The sequence below is a fragment of the Amblyomma mixtum genome, chromosome 7 (assembly GCF_055824585.1).
Source record: "Amblyomma mixtum isolate Tamu chromosome 7, ASM5582458v1, whole genome shotgun sequence".
Taxonomy (NCBI): Eukaryota; Metazoa; Arthropoda; class Arachnida; order Ixodida; family Ixodidae; genus Amblyomma; species Amblyomma mixtum.
This window is the reverse complement of record NC_143018.1, coordinates 145916991-145940712: the sequence shown is the minus strand read 5'-3', so window position 1 is coordinate 145940712 and position 23722 is coordinate 145916991. Positions and strand designations below refer to the sequence as shown.

Sequence of the window (23722 nt, the reverse complement as noted above, 5' to 3'; positions counted from 1 at the left end):
TGACTCCGCCACTTTCCTGCTGCTAACAGGCTGATATTCCTTGCTATTGTTACAGTGGATCATCTTAGCGTATACCCCCGTAGCGGTGGCGCAGCGCCTTTGTCGTTCGGTTGTTGATCCCTCGGCCGTATTACGATAGAGATTTAATCCAGAAAACGCCCGTGTGCTGTGCGTTGTCAGTACACGTTACAGGAGCCAGGTGTCCTAAATTACTCTGGAGTATTCCACTACGGCGTCCCTCATGTGCCATGTATCGCTTTAGGACGTTAGAACACCACATTTGACAGTCTACAAAGTCCTAACCAAGAAAAACTCTTTCCGCGCTTATTTTGTGATGAAAACACGCAGTAAACTAGGGATGTGTGTACTGCTGAGTCCACTGTTTTAGTTATGCTGTTAGTGGTGCGTTGAGCCAGCTGATGCCGGCTACGACGTCATTCACGTGCGCAAGCATGCGGGGGACACCAACGCGCTGCACTTGTGCGCGAATGAAGAACAAAAACGCACATGCAAACAGCTGCACCGGCGAGCACAGTGCGGCTCGGATGAAGAACCATGGGGTGATCATTCGTGAAACAGGTCGGAAGCGTCGACACAATGCGATCCTGAAATTCCGACTCGTGGAACCGCCAAGAAGGGACGCCAGCGTCCGCACCCTGCTTGAATGGTGCAGCTATAGGCTCATATGGCAAGAAACTCAGCGTTATGCTACGGGGACGTCCAGACGTCAGTAGAACGGTTACATGTATAGATGGGTTGCGAAAAATAGACTTACTACTAACGTTTATTGGGGGCGCATATATCCACACTCGGTTCGCTATCCAAAGTGCGCTTATTTCTATTTCCTTTTTTTGTGATGAGTGATCGGTGCTGCCGGAAATTATCCCGCTCTAAATTACCCCAATCACGCTATGTTTGAACTTTTTCTTTGAACGCCTGCTCCCGGGGACAAACTGCTGCAACCCTTTTACTGGGGAACCATCGGTTTGCAGTTACTTCGGGAAGGGACTAACGGTTGCGGCAAATCAGTTAGTCTTCAAAAGGACTAACTGCCCCCCTTTGAGCCCCTATTTTCTTAGAATTATACGTATGCATTTCCAACACAGGATAGGAGGGCTGCCAGAGTAAAAACAAAAAGAAAACACTGCATATAGGAAAGGAATCTCATCAGCGTGGCTTCGAAGAAACCGGCTTAGCAGTTCTAACCGACGAGTCGCTGGCGCAGTCTGCATTTTCCGTCCTGTATAACATGCCACGAAATGTTATCGTGCTTTTTCTTTTTTTTTTTTGCCCTTGCGCAGACCATCTTTTAGCAGGCGCTTGCACTTGCGTGAGCAAGCAAGGCGCCGTTCGGTTAAAATTTGAACGAAAACAGAGCGCGAAAGACAGGGCCGAGAATAAGTGGCCCGCGCACAGTCGGTTAGACTGCGCCCGGCTGTCGGCCCAACGGCTACTGCTTTGGTGACTCCCCCCCCCACGCAACACGCACTGCGGTTTTACAATGAGCTCGTATCAGTTCAATTCAGGCAGACGCAAAATGTACGCCAAGCCACGGAGAGGACACTCTGGTGTTTGCGCCTCATGTAAACATTTGTCCGTTCGGTCTTGCGTGTTCGTTCTGCCGCAGACTTCCAAAGACTGCGAATTTCAATGCCATAGATAACCGCCTCAATCATTAACATGAGGAGGGCCCATCTGGTCCATAAATTCGTGCCTCGTATCTCCTTCGGTGGTCGCCCGGCATTTTCTGTGCTCATTGCAATTATGCTGCAGTAGCTGAGCACATGGTTAACGGTTTTTTTATGGCCGGGTAGCGCATTTTTGGGCAGTAAAAACGTTCTTTGGTGCGGTTAAGGGTCCCGGCAAACCCCAAGTGCCCACCCATGATGTCATCGTGCATTGCGTGCAGAACAGAGTGATACAGGGTAGCCGGAACGACGAGGAGAAAGCGCGCACCTCCAGACGAGTAATTAGTTCTATAGAGAAAACCGTCGCGAATGCAGAACGGGCTTGCGGATGGCGGGTCGCGGGCTTCGGCAAAAAGCGGCGCCAAGTGCTGATCCTTGCGTTGTTCGGTCTGGAAAGCGCCAACATCCGGAAACTCTTGGGAAACGGCACCGAGATAGTCGTCGAAGTTTTCCCCATCGGAAGTAGCAGTCGCGAGAGGCAGTATGCGTCGGCGTGTTGGCGGCCACTAAGACACTTTGAAGTTGAACTCTTGCAGGGGTAATGCCCAGCGGACCAACCGACCGCAGGGGTCGTGCAGATTCACAAGCCAGCACAGAGAATGATGGTCTGTGACGACTGTAAAAGCACGTCCATAAAGGTACGAACGAAATCGTTGTACGCCGAAAACAACGGCGAGACACTGTTGCTCTGTTACAGTGTAATTGCGTTCCGACTTGCTGAGGGTGCGACTTGCATAAGCGAGAACGTGCTGACTGCCCTCATGGCTTTGGAGGAGCACAGCATCCACGCCGATGCCGCTGGCGTCAGTGTGGAGTTCAGTGGGTGCTGTCGGGCAGAAATGACGCAATATTGGCGGCGAGGTGAGGAGAAACTTGAGCTAGCGAAACGCGGAGTCCCATTCGGCAGTCCAGCTGGAAAGGAGTGTCTTTCTGCGGGAGACTTGTAAGCCGGTAGGCTAACTCAGAAAACTTGGGAATGAAACGCCGAAAATATTGAACAATTTGCATAATTAATCTCAGTTAATTAATTAAGCGGAATATAAGAATATTCTGAGGTGCGCCACATGATGGTAAACAATGTAACGTTGGTTTCAGCGGGCTGCTGTGTACCACTTTTTTAAATCCCTGGTTCAAGTTACGTGAAGCACCCTGTGTGTGTGTGTGTGTGTGTGTGTGTGTGTGTGTGTGTGTGTGTGTGTGTGTGTGTGTGTGTGTGTGTGTGTGTGTGTGTGTGTGTGTTCGCGTGTGCGCGCATGTGTGTGTGTGCGTGTTCGCGTGTGTGTGTATGTGCGTGCGTGAGTGTGCGTGTGTGTGTGTTCGCGTGTGTGTGCGTGTGTGTGTGTGTGCGCGCGTGCGTGTGTGCGTGCGCGTGTGTGTTTGTGTGTGTGCGCGCGTGTGCGTGTGTTTGTGTGTGGGCGCGTGTGCGTGCGTGCGTGCGCGTGCGTGTGTGTGTGCGTGCGTGTGTGTGCGTGCGTGCGTGTCCACCGTGTTATGAGAGGCCACTCGGCAAGGCTAACCTGGGTCACAACCCAAGCAAACCAAATCCCACCGATGGCAGCATCTGCCACAGAAGGGCAGAGGCGCATCATCGATTCACCGCTGCACCACTGTGCTAGAAGTGGTAGGAGAACTCCCAGGGGTCTATGAATGTTAAAGAATGACCAGTTCCGCTCATATGGACATTTATCCAATACCGCTACCCGTAGAACTGTCCCCGTCAACACTTGATTTGAACACCGGAACCAAAGGGAAAACCTAAGTGGTAGCTCAGCTAGTTCGCATTTGGTCTAACTGCCCAAATCTACCTTTTTTTTTTAAACGAAATCCATCTAGCCTGCTTTACTGAGACCTTTTGTGCTGACGATAAGGGAATATATCTAACAGTAGATTTCTCTATATACTTAGATAATATGTGCCGCGTAATCCGTTATTGCTATAAATAGCAAAACAAAAAGATATACTCTCGTCCATTTGGTCCATTTTTTGCAGATAGTTCAATTTGCGTGACAGGCTCGAACCAACTCAAAGCCCAAGTGGCAGTAACCAGTTTATCTCACAAATCTTTCCCGCCACATTTGCGCGGAAATGAGAGAGGAGGCCCCCGTTCTCTGCACACAACGACGCCGTCTCACCAGAATCAGCTCTTCCCTCTCCCGTGATGTCAGCCAATGCCCTTCGCTACAAAATCACCAGCTGCGATGAAGGCAACCACGGCCATCCCACCTCCTCCTCCTCATCATCATCATCATCAGCCTGACTACACCCACTGCAGGGCAAAGGCCTCTCCAATGTCTCTCTCCAATCAACCCTGTCCTTCGCCATTTGCCGCCACCGTATTCCCGCAAACTTCTTAATCTCATCCGTCCACCTAATTTTCTGCCGCCCCCTGCTACGTTTGCCTTCCCTTGATATCCACTCCGTTACCCTTGAGGACCAGCGGTTTCTTGCCTTCGCATTACATGCCCTGCCCAAGCCCACTTCTTCCTCTTGATTTCAACTAGGATGTCATTAACGCGCGTTTGTTCTCTCACCCACTCCGCCTGATCTCTTAACGTTACGCCTATCATCCATAGCTCGCTGCGTTGTCCTCAACTTAAGCTGAACCCTCTTTGTTATCCTCCACGTTTCTGCCCCATAGGTGAGATACACCTGTTGTATACTTTTGAAAAAGCGGTTGTATCTCAGCCCACGTTTTCTCCACTGCGCTCGGCAATCACAGAGCCCTTACTCACCGCTGGGATCCGAGTCCTCCTCTCAGCAAGGATGGCGCGGCAAAAACTTTGTTGCTATGTTTTTGTTACCGTGTTCTCTTCCCGCCCCGTCATTTCCTCTGCTACGCGAGACGTGACTCTGGCAGGGTCATCGCGCATGCGCGGTATTTCCTACGATGTTCGATATCATCTTAGGTGTTTCAGACGCCTTGCCTCGAAATTTCTTCGTCACTTTTAAGCTCAGCGCAGCCGACAGCAGAGGGATTCTCGGGCCATGTTTTCTGAACATTCGTTTAGTTTCCATTTCATCTGGTCCACTGTCTTTGACGTTGTTGCGAAATGTGAGATGACTCGAATGTTGCGACGGTGAATATTGATGAGTGAGTGAAGACACGGAGACGAATTCTTTGGCAAACAAACAAGGAAAACTGTAATTAACTTTTTAATAAGGGAGTAATTACTCACTGACATCCACCCGAGCGCAGCCTTACGGCTACAGAGGAGAGCTATACAGCTTTCTCAGAAACTTCGTACTTATCGTCCTGGTCCGGGGTTCGAACCCGGGACCACCGCTTCACCGGCGCAGTCGCTCTACCAATTGAGCTAACCGGGACGGCAAGCTTATGGTAGGGCGAGAGCGAATTGATCAATAACTCGAAGTGGGAACAGTATTGGTCAAATGGTAGAGCGACTGCTCCGGTGAAGCGGTGGTCCCGGGTTCGAACCCCAGACCAGGACGAATTTTTCTTTAACTACGAAGCTTCTGAGAAAGCTGTATAGCTTTCCTTTGTAGCCGTAAGGCTGCGCTCGGGTGGATGTCAGTGAGTAATTACTCCTTTATTACAAATCTACTCCACCTTGGGGGTTTCCCCTAGATATTTGACCGAAACTTCAATACGTTTCATTAAAATTTTGACTTGGTCAGTGACCCTATGTTTTTATTTTGACCAATCCTGTAATTCACTTTACTGACATATACACAAAGAGTGGTCCGACGGAACGCACAACACAAACGTCTTTCTTCCTTGCCGTCGAAGAGGCCACTGTCTTGCTGAGGGGGCCCGGCCGTTCTTTCCTGGCCAGGCCGTTTCGCGCCCAAACTCGCCTCGCAGGCGCCGCCGATGAAACCCGATCCCGGGCCAGCCATCAGCGCTCAAAACAGGGAGCGTCCCCGCGCTGTCCCGGTCCCCTTTGGCCCCCCGTCGCGCACACGGGCGTAGGGAAACACACACACACACACAAACGTAAAGGGGGGTGACGAGAAACGCAGGCACTTGTAAACGACGCCGTTTCTGGAAGACGCACACTCCCCGTTCCCTAAGAAGAAGAGACAAAAGAAGACACAACAGACGTAGTCCATGAGGGTTGTCGTCACGCTGGCCGTCACTGCAGGCCGTCACTGAAGGAGTACTGTTTCCATGCCTCAACCGGCCACGACCCTAATTAATGACGGAGCCTGACGATGAGTTTTACCGGCGATAATCCCGTCCATAATTAGAATTAAGGCGCAAAAAGCAGACAAGACACATAGGTAGGTGACAGGACGAAAGGCCATCTTCCAGCTGGTTTTATTGCATGTATGAAACGTACTTATATAGCTTGTGGTCACATGCGCAGGTGGGTCACCTAAAGCTCCGGAAGGACATGATAAGGAGCGCTCCAGGAATTCCTCTTTCACTGTTACACAATACAATTGATGTGTCGCTTACGCACAAGTTGCGTTTCTTTATGATGAAAAACGCTTCTATCAGCTCCCTAGCATTAGTATCATTCCTTTTGCCCAGAATGCGCACATCAGTGATAATCCCGTCTCCGCGGAAACAAACTGTGCGGTGGTTGTGCGACCACTTGTGATCCCTGTGACGGGGCCGGGCTGCATGCAGCGGAAGTAGGGTCGCTAGCAGTGGCGCCGCCACCAGACTGGCCGTGCCTGTCGTCTGCTTCCCCACAGCATGCAACTCAAACGGAATGAATTGTTCCGAAATACGGGCCCTGATCTGCGACTGCCGCCAAGCGCAGTTCCCGCCGCGGTGGCTCAGTGGTTACGGCGCTCGGCTGCTGTCCCGAAAGACGCGGGTTCGATCCCGGCCGCGGCGGCTGAATTTCGATGGAGGCGAAATTCTAGAGGCCCGTGTGCTGTGCGATGTCAGTGCCCGTTAAAGAACCCCAGGTGGTCGAAATTTCCGGAACCCTTCACTACGGCGTCCCTCATAGCCTGAGTCGCTTTGGGACGTTAAACCCCAATAAACCAAACCAAACCAAACCAAACCAAGCCAAGCGCAGTTCCTGCACTGGCGCACAAGTCTGTCCAATAGGCAGGCTTGCGGAGAAGCCTTTCTTTTGATGTGTGGCAGTCGCCGCGATGCCATCGCTATACGCGGCGACAACTTTTTTCGACAATGCAGCAGAGGCTAGGTAGGAAAGGGTTCCCCGTTTCGCCCCTCCGCACCCGTAGTTCCAACCAGGAAAAACTCACACCTCAAGGCACGGGGACAAGGCCCGTCTATCCTCCCCTTCCTGCCTGCATATCTGCTGCATTGACAGAAAAGTTGTCCTCCAGAACAGGTAAACGTTAGCGGATTACAAGACAATCACACGGAGAAACATAGGCCAAGGCACTGCAAACAGTTTCATTGAAAGGTTCGTCTCCGCTCTTTGCACCGACCTTGCGTGGATCTTGACCTAATTCGAGAAATCCTTTTGCCCGTCCCAGCATGCCCTTTGCATCGGGAGCATGCAAATAGACACGTCTCAATGCTCCCTTGGCGGGGCGCCCATTCGAGAAAGGAAACGCCTCTTGCCTGTTCGCCCCTCCTTCCATCCACCGCGAATTACTGTAACAAAACTTCATTTATTTAATTACCTTCAATCGCAATTTGAAGTGAAATAAATTAGTTTTCTGGTGTAGTAATCTTTATCGATGTAACTTATCATGGGGGGCAGTAATTTCGCAACCGAAGTAATTAATTACATTTGAAATTACTAGTATTGATTATTTACCACTGCGCTTTGGGTTCGCAAAGCCTTGGTCTTTGTGCCGGCAAAGCGGAGCAAAATTTTCGACGCTGGCATCGAGACTGAATTGCTCCTGCGGTACAATGTGGGGAGAAGCCCGAAATGCTTGGGAGAGCCGAGATAATGCGCTTCTTTGTTACCATCCAAACAGCGGAAAAGTAATTTAATAATTATTATATTATTTTCGGGAAATAGTTGTCATGTAATGTCATTGCTCTTTGAGAGCAGTAATTGGTAACGGATTCTAATCACATTGCCTTTATTTTTGTCAGGGTAAATTGGTAAAGTGACTGAATGACTTCATTAAAGTAAGCTTGCCGTGTCTGCCGGCTGGGCGACGCTGGGGTCGGTGAACGCGGCAATTTCCGGCTACGATTAAAAAGATTCCCTCCTTCCGCTAACGAGTAGCTTTCGCGTGTGCATGTGGAGCTTCCAAGGAGTGGGACAAGTTGCCGCCGCCCTACATACTAATTAAAGGTTCTGATTCTCGCCAAGTAATTTAATCCTGACCTCTTTTTTTTCCCGAATTGCGTATTGATATGTTTGTATATTTGTATTAGATTGGATTATGGGGGTTTAACGTCCCAAAACGACTCCGGCTATGAGAGACGCCGTCCGGAGAGGTACTCCGGAAATTTCACCGCCTGGGCTTCCTTAACGTGCACTGACATCGCACAGCACACGGGCCTCTAGAATTTCGACGGAGGCGAAATTCGACTTCCGCGGCCGGGATCGAACCCGCGTCTTTCCGGTCAGCAGCCGAGAACCATAACCACTGAGCCACCGCGGCGGCTGTTTATGATATTTATAGTTTTTTTTTTGTATCTCTGTTTCAGCATTTTAAGAGGTGTGTTATGTATTCAGCGTTTCCTGGTGCGGTTAACTTGTGCAGTGTATTTGGTGTTCGCTTTTTTGTTTTTTATTTTCGTCCTTCGCCTACTTTGAGAGCACTGTGAGAGCTTGCAGCATTGCTCAAAATAAGTAAAACCCCTCGTGCGGGGCTCTTCCCGTTGCTCTGAGCGCCGTCGAGCATTCTGCGTTGACGCCAAAGCCTCCCGGTGTTGCCAGCGAGCGCGAGCTGCGTGAACAGTGCAGTGCGTTTCACAAAAGCGCCGTGGCCGTTCTCCGGGAGCCGGGCGGCGCCATCCCAGAGACCCACTTCTATATGCGGGGATGCCCCCTCCTGGCCGCATTGTTATAAATAGTGTGCGCCCCGACCCGAAGCGCCGCCGCCAGGGGTCGCAAGCGGCCGCTCCGCGAAACGGTTGCTGCGGTGCGGGCGAGAGTACAGGGCTATCACTGGATGCGTTCTAATACTCCCGATTGACGTCTCCTTAGACGTCTTGCCGCACAACCACCATTTTGAGACGCGTTCGATTTTTCACGAAGCCGTCCAAGAAGACCGCTTCGCCGAAGTCAACATCGATGCAGGCTAACTTCCTGTCTAGAGATGGCGGAGCAGTCGGTGCAGTCGGAGCTGAGCGAGCCTTGCTCTTCGCGGGCAGTGGAGCCCGGAGACGCACCATCTTTCAAGTGTCAGTCACTCCGTTAAATTGATTTTTATAAGAACTGGCGGCCAATAAAGCAATCTTTGTGGACCTACGATTGCTATAGCGGCTTATATGCGTGAATCGCGCGGGAGGAAATCGTGCGGGTGAGATAGTCTGCTAAAGCAGTAGCGATGAACACACCATTATTGCAGCAAAAAAAAAAAAAAAACTGCACACTACTAACAGCGCGTTTTTAACTTGTTCTATTAACAATTTTCAAGAGCACAGGAGTGCAACTTTTTGTAAACTTTAGTTCAAGTTCTATGCCGCAAGGCGGTGCGTTAAGTATAGACACGTTCCAATACGTGGACATGTAGACGGCTTCCTAGACGTCACACTAGACGTCTTGTCGGACGTCTAGGGAACTGAACTCCACTGAGTCCAGCATGACGACACTGCGGGACAGTTTGTACAAGCCGAAAAAGGTCGAAAAATTAAATGCATTTCGATCACCCACGGCCGGTTTTCGCGAGCAAACTGCGCTGACGTAGAGGCAGTTTTTTTGAGCGCCGGTCCGTGAGGCTAGTCTTCATCTACATTCACTTCCAGAAGGTGATCACGGAGTCCCTTCCGGCGTCGCCATTTATAATGGAGCGCAGAACCAGGGGCGTAGCCAGTGGGGGGGAGTGCTTATAGGGCTTCAGCCCCCCCCCCCCCCCCCCCCCCTGAAATTTTGTCGAACTGTCACGCACTGCTGACCAAAACAACCATGGGCGCCAGAAGTCATTCTGGATTTTGTCACCTACAATGTCTTTTTCAGACTAGAAAAGACATTTTGGCGCGAACACTGCTAACTCGGTTCGGATTTCATGGCAACGCCCATGCACCTAGAGTCACGTAACGCAAGCATCAGTTAGCATCATAATCAAATTTACTATGTGAATACGAAAATTTTGAGGACATCAATAACCGATCTTGATTGACCTTGCTTATTGAAAGCCCTGTCCACGCGGCGTTTCCCAGCATACACACTCGGATATTGATTATTTCAATTTGCGGCATCATTCGTGGCTTTCCTTTGTCCTTCTCTTTCCTTTTTATCTGACTGCTTTTATTTTTTCTTTGAACTAAAGGAATAGCCTTCTGTAATGACGGGTGGAGTCGCCATGCAGGCTGTTAAAATACGTACTTTCGTATTGATTTCTGCATTGTCCCTCTATTATTCTAACCATATGGTGCTGTCGCGACCGTAGCATGACCCAAGTATACATATCGCCACTTCTGCTATCATAGTTTTGTTCTTGCCTAGATTGTCTGTCTTTCCATGTGTAAAGTTTACTATCTGTGATTGCGCAAGATGGTTATTTGCCTTGTTTGACGCATTACATAGAGTGACTTCTGCTTACATACCAAGTTTTAATGGAGACATACGTGTATTCAAATATCTTGTTGCGAGGCTTTGTGCATACATATACAATACTCCACTTTATCTTCGCACTTCTAACACATATTTTGCAGAGTTTCTTGTTTATACATGTGCTCGCTGTTGCGATGAAAATTTCGGTGCAATTACTCGCAATACATGACCGGTGACAGCTGCTGCAGAGCAGTACACTGGAACGAAGGACAGCGCCGCTGAGATTTTTTTTCCTGGCCGTTGCATATATACAAAAAGGTAAAGGTTCTTGACCGACAAACATTCATTAAATTATTTGTCCCCTATAATTGCTAATTTCACGGTCTTTACGTTTTTCATATATCAGCGGCATGCACTGTTTTGCTGGTTTCGGACGCATATAGTTCTAGAATTCGTGTGATATATTCTTTACTATATATCAGCGGCATGCACTGTTTTGCTGGTTTCGGACGCATATAGTGCTAGAATTCGTATGATATATTCTTTACTTATTGAATACGCAAAATCATGGAAGCATTGGCATCAGTTACGAGGTCTGTAAGAAAAGTATCCGACCTTTCGGAGAAGAAAAAAAACTGGCATAACCGGAGCGTTAAAAACCTATTCACCTTCAAAGTAGTCTCCTTGGGACTCCACACACTTCTCCCAGTGGGGCTGCCATTGTTGGAAGTATTCTGAAAAGGCCCCTTTGGGAATGGAGCTTAGCTCAGCTGTCGTTGCAGCCATAATGTCCTCTGTTGTCTGAAATCGCGCTCCTTTCAATGGCCTCTTGATTTTGGGAAACAGCCAGAATTTGCAGGGGGCCATATCAGGAGAGTAAGCAGTCTCTTGAAGTACAGGAGTCTGGTTTTTCGCCAGAAAAGTTTGAATCAAGTGCGAGGAAAATGCAGGAGCATTGCCGTGATGGATACCCCAATTTCCTGTTGACCTCAACTCCGGTCTCTTGCGCCACACAGCACCACGTAGGCGACGGAGGACATCTCTGTAGTACTCTTTGGTTATTGTTTGACCCTGAGGGGTGCGTACTCGTGGTGTGCCACACAGAGGGAGTCACAGAAAGCAGTCAGCATCACTTTAACATTGCTGCGCACTTGGCGGGCCTTCTTTGGTCTTGGTGACGTGGAATGCTTCCACTGTGACGACCGGGATTTGGTTTCCGGGTCGTACCCGAACACCCAAGACTCGTAACCAGTGATTATGGTGTCGTTGAAGTCGGCGTCACTGTTTGTGGAATCCAGCACGTGCTGTGAGACTTCAACACGAAGCTGCTTTTGCTCCACCGTGAGCAGCTTCGGCACGAATATCGCCGCAACTCTCTCCATGGCCAAATCTTCGGGGATAATGGAATGTGCAGAAAACTTGCTGATGTCCACCTCTTCCGCAATTTCTCGGATAGTCACACGACGGTCCCGCATCACCACAGCTTTCACTTCGGCAATGTCCTGGTCATTTTGGCATGTTGATGGCCGACCGGAGCGTGGCTCTCTCTCCACCGATGTGCGGCCGTCTTTAAACCAATTGTACCACTGCTTAATTTGTGTGCTGCTCATAGCATCATCACCGAAAGCCGTCTGAATATTTCGAATGGTTTCCACTTGGCTATCGCCAAGTTTCTGGCAAAATTTGATGCAGTAGCGCTGCTCCTGTCGCTCCGCCATTTTCCTTGCAATAAAAAACCGACGAGAGCACTGCGCACTGCCTCACTCAAACGCTGCGTCCCAGCGACTGACGCTATCGGCAGGCAGGAAAAAATTCGTGCTTGCGCACGAAGGTTCAAGCTCGGCTGACGCAAGCGCGCTTATTTCATATCCCTCAGGTGTTCGCAAAAAAAAAAAAATAAAGTCGGATACTTTTCTAAGAGACCTCGTATATCTGTCACGGTTTTTACGACATACGAATATATTCTTTTATTTCAAAATGCATATTTCACTTGTCTAGACAGTGCGTAGCATTATCTAATGCACAATGGCATTACCAATATGGCAATGCAGTTATTATTCTTGCGTTTGATCCCTCCACAAATTCTATGAGGAGGCCGCGCTGCAACATGAGCCCCCCCCCCCCCCCCCGCCCTCCCCCCCACCCCGCCCAAACAAAATTTCTGGCTCCGCCACTGCGCAGAACGTATCTTCAAATACAATTTTGTCAGCAATAAATGCGCCTTCTTCTGATTCCACACAACCGAAATGATTCCACACAACCAAACTAATTACCTCCTTCAGTCATTAAGCTATACAGTGCCAGTGTTACTAAATAAGATCAGTCTATCTAGTTTTAATAACACTCGAATAACACGGAAAAATTTTTAGTTCAATGTGTCTGGTGTGACCCGTGTTTGCTGTTTCTGGCGTAAAATGGTAACGCGTACAAAAAAAAACATACACATGGTAGTTATCCCATATGTGCAATTATCGCTTTTTTGGCAGTATTATGTGCATGTTAACCCTAGCCTTTGTATAACATCTCGATATCTTTTTTGATTCATTTACTTCGCCTCTTATTTTTGTAAATTTGTGATAAAATGTGATAGCAGTTGATATCCTGTATAGCATTTCTTTTTTGTACTGCTGCCACGGTTGCCTGCCGCCGGCTTCCAGGCTTCGTCAAGCTGTTGCTACAGCTTTTTCCCTGGGAGACCGTCAACATAGCGAAATGTTGAAAATAAAGGTGAATTGAGTTGAATTGAATTTTGCAGAATAAACGTCAACATAGCCAGAAAGAGCCCGTACAAGCGGTGTTTTTTTACTAAGAACAAAAATCTTCCTGGATGGTTAGCCAGTCACGCAAATGCTGAGTGCCAGGTAGCGCACGGAAACGGAGCAATTGCAGAAAACGTAGTTTAGTTTGCAGTAGTTATTTGAAAAACAGCGCTACCTAACAGAGGACAAAGAAAAAAAACCACTGTTCTTCCTTGTCCTGTATTCGAGAGCGCTGTTTTTTAATGAACTATAAGTTCGCCCCGCCGCGGTGGCTCAGTGGCTACGGCGCTCGGCTGCTGACCCGAAAGACGCGGGTTCGATCCCGGCCGAATTTCGACGGAGGCGGTATTCTAAAGGCCCGTGTGCTGTAAGATGTCAGTGCCCGTTAAAGAAGCCCAGGTGGTCGAAATTTCCGGAGCCCTCCACTACGGCGTCCCCCATAGCCTGAGTTGCTTCGGGACGTTAAACCCCAATAAACCAGCCTAACGGATGCGTATGAATTACGATTTTCGGGAGGGCGTTGTCCGTGTGGACTCCGTGTGATATTCTCCACAAGGGCCATACGAGAAGCACGGGTATCGTCAAATGAAGCATCTCAGCAGAGGCCGGCACGGACGGCGACAGAAGAGCATCTCGCGGGGTATTGGCCGCGATGGGCTCGCTCCGCTGTGCGTCACTGGCGGCGGCGGCTCTGAGCGTACCAAAATAGAGCGACCCCCCGCTGATGCGAGGCCGCTGAAGATCTGCCGCCGCAGCCCCCGGAGGGCGCGTCGAGTGGACGCACACACGTGGACGGGCAGCAGCGCCGTAAACAAACCAACTGCAGAATCGCCCAACGCCGGCGCCTCTTGCGGGCGAAACACTCTGACGAAACACTCCGTGTGACCATTTAGCAGAGCGTACGCGTACTAGCGTAAACGTGTGCCCTATTATACACACGTAAAAGCTACAAATGCCGTCCCGGTTTTGAGAACACTACATTCATTGCAAGCTCTAAAGACAGATTAGAGCGCGAAATAATAGAAGCATATTACATCAAGCAGAGGGGCCATATATGCATAAGCAAGACATCTGTGTCGCTGTCAGATGAAGAGATTAGTTTCTTAGTGGGTCATTGTCAGCGGTATAATCATTGGTTTGGTCCTTTTGGCACGTGTGTCTTTGTTAAATCACCCCTTGTGTCTGGTTTACCTTTATCGTTTTGCCTGCTCGTGTGGTTATTAAGTGGTCTTTTCCCGTGAATAAACTCAATTGGAAGTTGGCGCCAGTCCTGCCTTGTTGTGTGTTGTCTGCGCCTTTTAGCGGCAGTACGCTTTTTGCGTAAACATGTCATGCTACAACCAACTAGCTCAAATCAAAGTATTGCTGGAACGTGTTATACTGGACGTACGCTCCCTGGACTGGCGGGGATAGATTGGGCTACTGCGCATACGTAGCCGGCGTAAGGCGCACGTCTACTCCACTACGTCTCCACTCTGCTGAATCTTTCCGGCAGTATGAAACCAGCGACAAAAAGGGGAACCCAACACGAGGAAATACACAGGCGTTCCAGTTCCTGTTGTGTTCTCGTTTTTGTCGCTGATTTGATTACGTTTGATAGACGTGTCCTCTTGGTTATAACCTGTTGTACTCGTAAATCTCTATAACTGCCCGCTTATTGCGTTGCATGTAAACGCATCGAGTAAGCGAGGGTAGAGACGTGAGGGGCTCGTCACGACATGCATGTAAAGGAAGCCTACGGTTCCTGTCGGCTCGCTTCGTATGGAAACCTTACAGAAGGCACGGAGTGTAGGGAACGGTCGAAATTCATATTGAATGGCGCGGAAAAGAGTTTAATCCAGCGTTGCCTCGCTAGCCGGTCAATTGGCGCTGATTCTACGAGATAGAGACCGCGTGTTCCCTCATGATTCATTTTTTTTGCATGCTGAATATAATTTGTTTGCCGCTCAACCCATAAACTTCTGGCCATGACTGTACGTAGTGCGGAAATCATGGAACGATAGCATGCGTGTTTCCGTAATTGCTCCATACCATACGGACTCCGCGTCTGCATAATTCCGCAAGCGGCGCTCATATGTGTAACAAACAGCGTCCACCGAGCACTGTTTTCGAAAAGGTCGCCATCATTGAGCTCGCTCCATCCCTGAGCCGACCGTATACAGAGACACGTGTCACTGGGGCGGAGAGAAACCCGCACTTTACCACACCACCTGGGCCTATTAGAAAACAGATGCAGTATACTCAAAAGAACGCCTTGCTGGGCAAGTTGGTAACTGTTCATCTTAGGTTACAGGCGCGAAAAAAGACGGTACACAAGACAGAAAGACGGTACGAAGCACCACTCACAACTGATTTATCCGAAGAAAACATTCGTAAGTATATGCAGTCTTACATGCAAAGAATACTGTCATCTTCAAAGTTGATATCATAGCGAACGGGTGAAAAAATTGCTCTCAGCCTTGTACAAAGATATGGATGTGTCGCTGACGCACATGCTTCCTTTTTTATTGCACTAATCGAAGCTTTTTTTATTGCAAAAAAAAAGGAAGCATGTGCGTCAGCGATACATCCATATCTTCGTACAAGGCTAAGAGCAATTTTTTCACCCGTTCGCTATGATATCAACTTTGCAGATGACAGTATTCTTTGCATGTAAGACTGCATATACTTACGAATGTTTTCTTCGGATAAATCAGTTGTGGATGGCGCTTCGTCCCGTCTTTCTGCCTTGCGTTCTGTCTTTTTTCGCGCCTGTAACCTAAGATGAACAGTATACTCATAATTGACGCAGTCAAGCCGGAGCAGTGGGAGGCTGTGCTCTCCAGCTGGGAATCGGAAGAGCAGCTTTGGCTCCGCTCGAGACGAACTCCTGGGCTAGTTAGCGTACAAGTGGAGCGGAAAAGAGGGGCTGGTTATCGCATACATGACGGCAGCCACCGAAAGCAAGAAGCGTAGGGATGTCCTGTCATTTTTAATCTGTAGTTTTTCATCAGTGGTGGATTAATGAAAGCAGAAGAAAAAACAACCACATGCCGCCGGTGTGATCCGTGCCCACGACCTCCGAATTTCGCATGCAGGCCTCTTCCAACTGAGCTACGGCGACGACTGTCGAATCTTCTGCTTTTGGTGGTACTTCCGTGTAGTGTAACCGAACTGTGAGAGTGTTCACCAGCGCCACTCTCGTCAATAGCGGCGCACGTAATTCGTCTTCTTTTGCCGAGAGTTCCACGCATGAACATGGTCGAGCGATGAGGGCGGAAACTGTGCGGGAACCCTCTTATGCTATCTATGGAATCAAGGCTGGTTGCCCAGTTTTTTTTGCCCAAGTTGCCCAAGTCTTTAAGTAGCGTGCCCGACGGCCGCCTTTTCCGTGCTCCTGCGCGTTGCAAAGGAGCTAACCTGCGAAAAGATCAAGTCTAAGCAGAGGCTCATCAAGCCCTTGCCTAATATTGGCCTTTCCGCCAGTATGATACGCCCTAAGTGCCGGGACACAGAAAACGGGGCACGCTGGTTAAGGATTTGGGCGGCTGTACATGCTTCAATTCCTCACAGCGCACACAGGACGGAGAGAAACACCACACAGCGCCTACTGGTGCGTCTCGTTCAGTCCGAGTCTCTTGTGTGCGCTGTGGGAAATTGAAGCAGCTTTGGCTTGTCGATCGAACAGACTAGCCGCGTAGCAAAAGCCGCGGGACTCCCGGGATGGGGACCCAACCACGGGAGCTGTGCAGGACTTTTCGGAGCACATAAAGTTTCTTTCCTCCCTTTCTCCCAGCGCAATTCAGAAAAAAAGAAAAGAAAAACACTTAAGCTCCGCCTCGAGGGTATGACGTGATAGCGTTATTTAATTTCATTAATTGATAGTTACAGCATTCACAGGCTATCACAGGAGTGGAGAAATTCGCAAAAAATGCACATGCATGCATTTCAACCACTACAGCAATGCGACACAATGCACAAAGAACTGCACCGAGCAATAAAAATTCTAGATCAAAATTAGCCAGAAGAAAACGGAACGCATAAGTTGAGGCGCAAACCTAGGACTGTGCCTCAACTTACGCACTCTGCTTACTACTTGGGTGAGTTGAGGGGCAAAGCATCCCCCGATATTTATTTACCACGAGTTCGGGCACTGTTGCGGCGTGCAGTTAGTGAGTGAAAGTTTTCATTACATCTGCCCGAAAGCTTGCTTTTCCGCAGACCTACCCGTGATGTGGAGTAGCGTCACTCGCAGGAGAAAGAACGAGATCGGAAGTTCGGCGGGAAGGGGGCAACACGACTGAAGAATAACGAAAGAAGCAACAACGGCGACGCACTTCTCGTTCAACTATAAACGACAAAATACTGCAGGGTAGGAGACTGAGACACTACTGGCAGGAGTCAGTCACCGCAGTGCTGCGAAGCCACGCCACATTCCGCGGACCTGTGTCTGGCGATACAGGGACGGCGATTCACTTTCAACATGGTTGAAAAACAGCGCACAAAAGACTAGAGACAAGAGTAAAGGCAACGACAGGACACAACTAATTGTCCTGTCGTTGCCTTCACTCTTGTCTCTAGTCTTTTGTGCGCTGTTTTTCAACCATGAACGCACACCAACTCGCCCAACTTAACGTTCTACTAAGTCACTTTCAACAGTCTCCCGAGTTCCAGAATCACAAACAGTGCAATTCATTACAGAGGATGCAGGTGTTACAGGGGCACTGACGCCAAGCAGACGGATGTCCTCAAGGGCCCTCTTTTTGAGGTTACTAAATGAGGAGTAAAATACCAGCACATAATAGGAATACGCATAAGAAAAAAAAAGAGGTGGATAGTTTACCGAATTCTAACGAAGAAGAGGCTGTACTTGTTAACATAGCTGAAGTAGGTAAAAAAAAAATTGAAATGCGCGTGCCGCGGCCGCAGGCCTTTCCCGCAAGCGCATTTCGATGACGTCGAGACAGCTTTGCCGTTGATCCCTGAGGCCAGGCGCTTTCCGGTCTTGACGTCACGAGTTTGATTCAAAAGGCGCAAAAACTTCTGGATCCATTTTGCATCTTCTCCTGCCGAACATACAACGGCATGTCCAGAAAAGGCCATACAATTCGCATTTGCTAATAACAAAAACTGGATTGAATTATCGCCAGTGCGTGTTTAAAACAAGCCGTCAAATTCCATTGCTTCAGCCGACGCGCTCAGTAGAAAAGCGGCGCTGCCAAGGAGGAAAATTTGCTGACGTAGTTGTGACGCGACTCGGCACGTTTTTCTGCTACCTCGCCGTATGCTGCTGTTTTCGTGACACCCGAGCGTCGAAGCCACTGAGTCTAGCACGACTTCCCCGTTGCACCGCTTGGCGCACTCTAGCAGAAGAGATGACCAAGAGATGGCGGCACATGCCCGCTTCATATAAAGGCCCTTGAAGCGGCTTTAGCTACATATAGCTCCTCAAAGGGTGCCCAGATGCCCGCTCGCCTCGGCTACACCCTTTGTACCACCCCACGCCGCCGCTTCCCCTTCGCGGTGGCATGTTCGGTCCCCGCGCCGGTCGCCTACAGTGCGCTATGCGTGTGGCATGGTTTGTATGCGGTTACGTGGCGACTGGAATAATTCGACTCTACTGGAAATATCCACTACATTGTTGTCTCGCTCGTAGCAATAATATTCCCGCACTTTTGAGTGTGTATTATGCATGGTGCAGTCGCTCTAACCACACGGCAACCATGGACTGCTGTGTTCCCCAGTCACTGGCTGCACTGAAAAAGGACAGCGGTTATTTGGTGTTCCTTGATAGTGATAACATAGGCTTATGCTGCATTGTTGTTTTGAACGTAAGGACTGTTCACAAGGCCCCAAGTTTTACGGGCGTGCAAGCAGCGCGCAGGATGACGTGACAAATGTAATATTTTTTGCGTAGTTAGCCCCCACTTTTCCAATATCCTCTGAGGTGCCTTTGTCTTATTACTGCACCATATGTGAAAAATTCCACGTAGTAATGGCAAATTTTCTGAACTGCTTCCCTTAGTGGCGTGTACCGCAACAAATTTATGCGGATGGTTGCGTCTCCCTCTTGATGATATAGACTACACGCAGACTGATCATGAGATGCGACGACGTCGTCTAATATGGCAAAGTAGCTTTATTCGAGGACAAATTCAACCAAATAACTGATTCTTTTTCTTTTCGGAACATGGAAAAAAAATCATGAAAAGCAGCAGGTTCACAAAGAGACCACACAAGATCAGCCCCTGAAAACTACTTATTTTGAATCCCATTGTCCCCGCCAGGCTAAACTGGCAAAGAGGAGTCGGAGCAATAGCCTCACTCGCTTCCGCGTAATCGTCTGCTCCAGTTGCCAATGAGACGCTGGCTTGCTGCCTCACTCGATTGCCGTCGGGCAGGGAAATAGACATCTCGTTAAGGCATGGATCTGGGCTATTCGGAAAATCACGTTTGAGGTAAAACGCGGAAGAAGACGTGGACTAGTGAACACGACAGACAAGCACTCATCCCTGCTGCTGTCATCAAAAGAGGCAAAAAAAAAACCAACGTAATCTCGATCTAGGACACGGTTGCCCAGAAACAAGCGTGACAATTTTCACTGATGTGCCTGCGCGATGGCAACGAAAAGAGCCCCCCCCCCCCCCCCCCTTCCTAGTTTTTTTTTTTTTAAACCAATACGAAAAGGAAGGAAAATTAACCATTACTGGGGGGGAGCCGCCGTTCGTTGACGTCAAGCAGCCACGACTTCTTTGCTTACAAACGCACAGAAGATAGGTTTGGCGCCAGGATATATTCGTAGTGAGCTCGCGCAAGAAATAGAGAGGGAGGAGTTATAACGTCTTCGTGCATTAAAATAAAACAAATAATAAGCTGGACAAAACGCTGCGACGAGAGCTTCACGTGCCCGCTTACCGGCAAGAGCGCCTTACTGGGAAATGTCTTCGTCGAGAGATTGTGAAGAAGGTGTTCGGCAAATTTTGATCTGGCCCAGCAGGTTTTAACACTCGCCTTTCAGCTTTCCTGGCCTTCGTCATCGGCGCAAGTGCTTCTGGTCGGGTGGACAAAATATGCGACTGCTGAAAGCGTGGTGCAGAAGGTGCGATGTGTGCTGAGGCGCCACTAATCGGGGGAAGAAACGCGTCGTGGAACGCTCGAAACACGTAAAATAGAGGCGAAAACAAGCAATTTCCCCCATCGGGCAGCGCTCCTTTCCTTGAAGTGAGCTCGTGTTGTGTATGTGACGCAGCAGTCAGAGATCTGAGAGGCTGTTGTGTCCCCGGGTGTTTTGAGCACAGTATTAAAGGGCACCGGATATTTCGCTTTGCTCGTGACAGCGCACGCAGGAAAAAGTGGCAACTGGAGGTGAAGCGAGAAGTAAACTTCTGAGTGTGCGAGGTAAGGCTACGAAACGCTTGCTTTCAAGAACAATTCCTTCTGGGGACGAAGAAAAAAAATTGGAGAAGACACTTAAGCTCCGCCTTAAGGGTATGACGCGATAGCGTAGTTGGTTAGCCTTTCCATTCTGGGCAGTTTGACACCTTTGAACGCATTTTTCTTTTTTTTTTCAATTCTTTCTATTAATTAATTGATCAATTAAACTCTAAAGTTTCTTAATTAGCATCATCAAGCATTGGCTTTTCATTCTGAGCATTTCGACACCTGTGAACCACTCCTTTTGCAATTTTTCATTTATTTAATCATTTCATTATAATGACTTCATTAACTCATCATTGCCTATCACACGAATAAATCATCAATCACTAGAAGCACATATTACCGTGATACGATTTATTCATGCAGCCCTCGATTATAGCTAGGTAGCCGGTTCGAATCCCTGCCGTGAGCTATGCTCGAAGTTAAATAGCAAGTTTATGCCGCGCGAAACGCTGAGTCGTATAACAACCATCCGGAACATTCTGCGTCAAACGGTTGGCATGAGAGAATTTTTTTTTTCCGCAGCCTCCAATTATGTGCGACACGCGGTTCCGACTACACCGACGGCTTTTCTACCAAACGAGCTGTACACGCTATCGCGTGATAATGTGCAACTCTACCTTGCATTCTCATAATTACTGCAATTAGCAGCCGCAAAAGGCACCTTCTCTTACTCGATTTCAAGGCAAACGAGACGCTGTTTAATTGCTGTCTTTGGCGAATATACAACTACAACTCGAAATATGTAATCCTGAATGTTGAAAAAGTAATTGAAATGTGGAGTACCCAGGTCATTGCACTGCAATATGCTACGCACACTTTAAGAATGCTATTATGAAGGAACACAGCGCAAAAGAAATGGCACAGATGAGAACCAACACACATGAGCGCACCGACTGTTCCCAACCTCAAAACTAAGGGCGATATCTGCCCTACAGGACGCCGAATTGCAGGCGGGCCACCCCAGTGCAGGGGATCGCATTCAATAAGAGAGGCACGAAAACTGGCGAACGTCACAGCATTTCCAGTCACTACCCTTAACATTAGAGGTTTGCGTAACAGTCGAAGGCAACATCAGTTATGGCATCTTTTCAAGAAATGGGGCGTGAGCGTGGCAGCCATCCAGAAAACCAAGCTGGTACGGAAACTGAAGCTGCTCTCGAGCCTTTTTTGCCAGAATTTAAAGTTATTGTTAGTCACTGGAGAGGCTTATCAGGATGTTGCATGCTATTCCTGGCCTACACACCGGGGATTACTGCTGTGTTGTGTCGTACTGTATAGATGATGACGGGCGACTTTCTGCTGTGACCTCGCTATTCCGGGTGTACAGTGGCGAATTAATTGTGCCCCTGTAACACTGCGAGATAGAAGGCTATTTTTTTCTGTCATCAGTCGTCCATTTTGTGCACGGATTGTGAAATTGTACTGTTGGGTGATTTCAATTCTGTTTGTATAGATGAATACCAAGCAGTGTTAAGTAAGCGTTATGACCCCAGTGCTGCTTTACTTACCGATTTGGCATGTGAATGCAACCTTGTGGGTGTTGGACAAGAATACAGCCATAATATTCATTTCACTCACTTTCAGTGCTCCTCTAGTGCTCGGCTTGACAGGATTTACATTTCAGCAGACATGTTAGCCAGCATTTTTGTTTACTGGGTGCAGACCGTATTCTTCAGTGATCACTGCATGATGTCCCTTCAGATAGGGGGGTACAGTCGGCGTATACTCCATCCTCAGTGGGAGATGTGGAAGTTGAATAGCTGTCCACTCTCATGTGAAATCAAATCTCCCAACGTGCTCTGTCTACTTGCTTGAAGGATAGATGCTCACGCGGTGATCAATCAGTTTCGCAAAAATGAGACTTATTTAGGCTGGAAACAAAAACTTGGCCATTAAAGTCTTCGCAAGAATCGCGTTTTCGAAGAGACATCACCTTTGTGAGCTCGGGCGTACTTTAGTTCAGCTTCATGAGCCAGATAGGATTAGCGTATAGTGCCTATGTAGAAGATGTCACTACCATAAAAGAAGCGTTTCAACAGTTTGTAACCGAAAGATGCAAGGGGGTCTTGATAAGGTATAGGTCGCATAGGTTTCTGGATGAGCAACCATCTCGACGGGCCCCGAGTGGTGAAAGGCAGACTGCTCTTGCTAAAGAAATATTGGAAATTCAGTATGGAGGTTGCACATGCAGCAATGCTCCTGGTATTCTTGATGCTTTATTTGACTACTACCGAAAGCTGCTTGGAGGTAGTTGTGGCAAAAATGGGAGATAAGTTTACAGATGCTTACTCGGAGCCTTTCCTCGACTTGACGATGGGCAGCCTGTTGTGGCGGATGTTGGTGGAAATGCTAAGTTTTCCAAAATGCAAAATCATATTAAATTATGTTCCACTCAACACCTGCAACTAGACCTGCTAGAGAGCATCTCCTACACCCCTGAAACAAATCATATGATTTGTCTGCGGTGGAAATTTTGTGTCTGCACTCCTTTAACCTGCTTTTCTTCGTTAACTGGGCAACCTGTAAATCTAAGCAGCGCAGCTCATGTAAAAACTTCTAACTTCTAATAAGAGCTAAAAATATGAATTCGCACAACTGAGCTCAGTACGTTTGAGGTATGTATCCAAGCCATATTTGCATCTGAGGCGTGCACTCACCCCTGATAAACCCCGCGCAAGCAGGCCGTGGAACCTTGCGTAACCTTCATCCTCATCGGATGGGACGAGTGGTCGCATACGCCCACCGCTCTCATCATCCGACACTGCACTTGTGAGGGAAGAAAATTTCGTTTCTAACTCTGCATGATGCGTGCTGTAGAGAAACAACAGGCCGCTTGAAAATGTCCGTTTTGGTTCTACACTTATCGCAGCGTCTCGAAGGCTACGACCTGCAGGCCAGTGCGATTTTCGATCATCACCAATGACTCATCATCGGTCAACTGGTCTATGGGACGCCCATTTCACATAGGGCTACCTCCAGCAGCTAGAGCTATTGCAGAGAGATATGAGCAGAACTGCTGTGAAGGAGCCAAAGTTTATTATGGTGTTTCTGTTAAAAGCTTTCAAGAGTGTTATGCCCATTTTCTTTACCAGTCTTTACCAGGCTATAAAATTTATCACTTATAACATTCGCATTTCAGTGGCAATTTGGTAATGTTATAAGTGGATTCGGCTGTTAGAAGCACTATATCACAAGCCGATCTTCCTAAATAGGAGATGCCTATTTAAAGCACTTCCGCTTTAAATAGGCATTTTTCTCTAGCTTATATTAAAGGCCGCCAGTC

At 48.5% G+C, this 23722-nt stretch overlaps 1 protein-coding gene and 1 non-coding gene across 2 annotated transcripts in view; one reads left to right on the top strand and one right to left on the bottom strand.

Moving 5' to 3' along the window:
* LOC149337784 (muscle calcium channel subunit alpha-1-like) overlaps window positions 1–23722 on the top strand; it is a 615266-nt gene that overhangs the window by 3792 nt on the left and 587752 nt on the right. The window lies entirely within an intron of this gene.
* TRNAH-GUG (transfer RNA histidin (anticodon GUG)) lies at window positions 4939–5012 on the bottom strand. The gene has a single exon. It is a non-coding gene; the product is annotated as a tRNA-His (tRNA).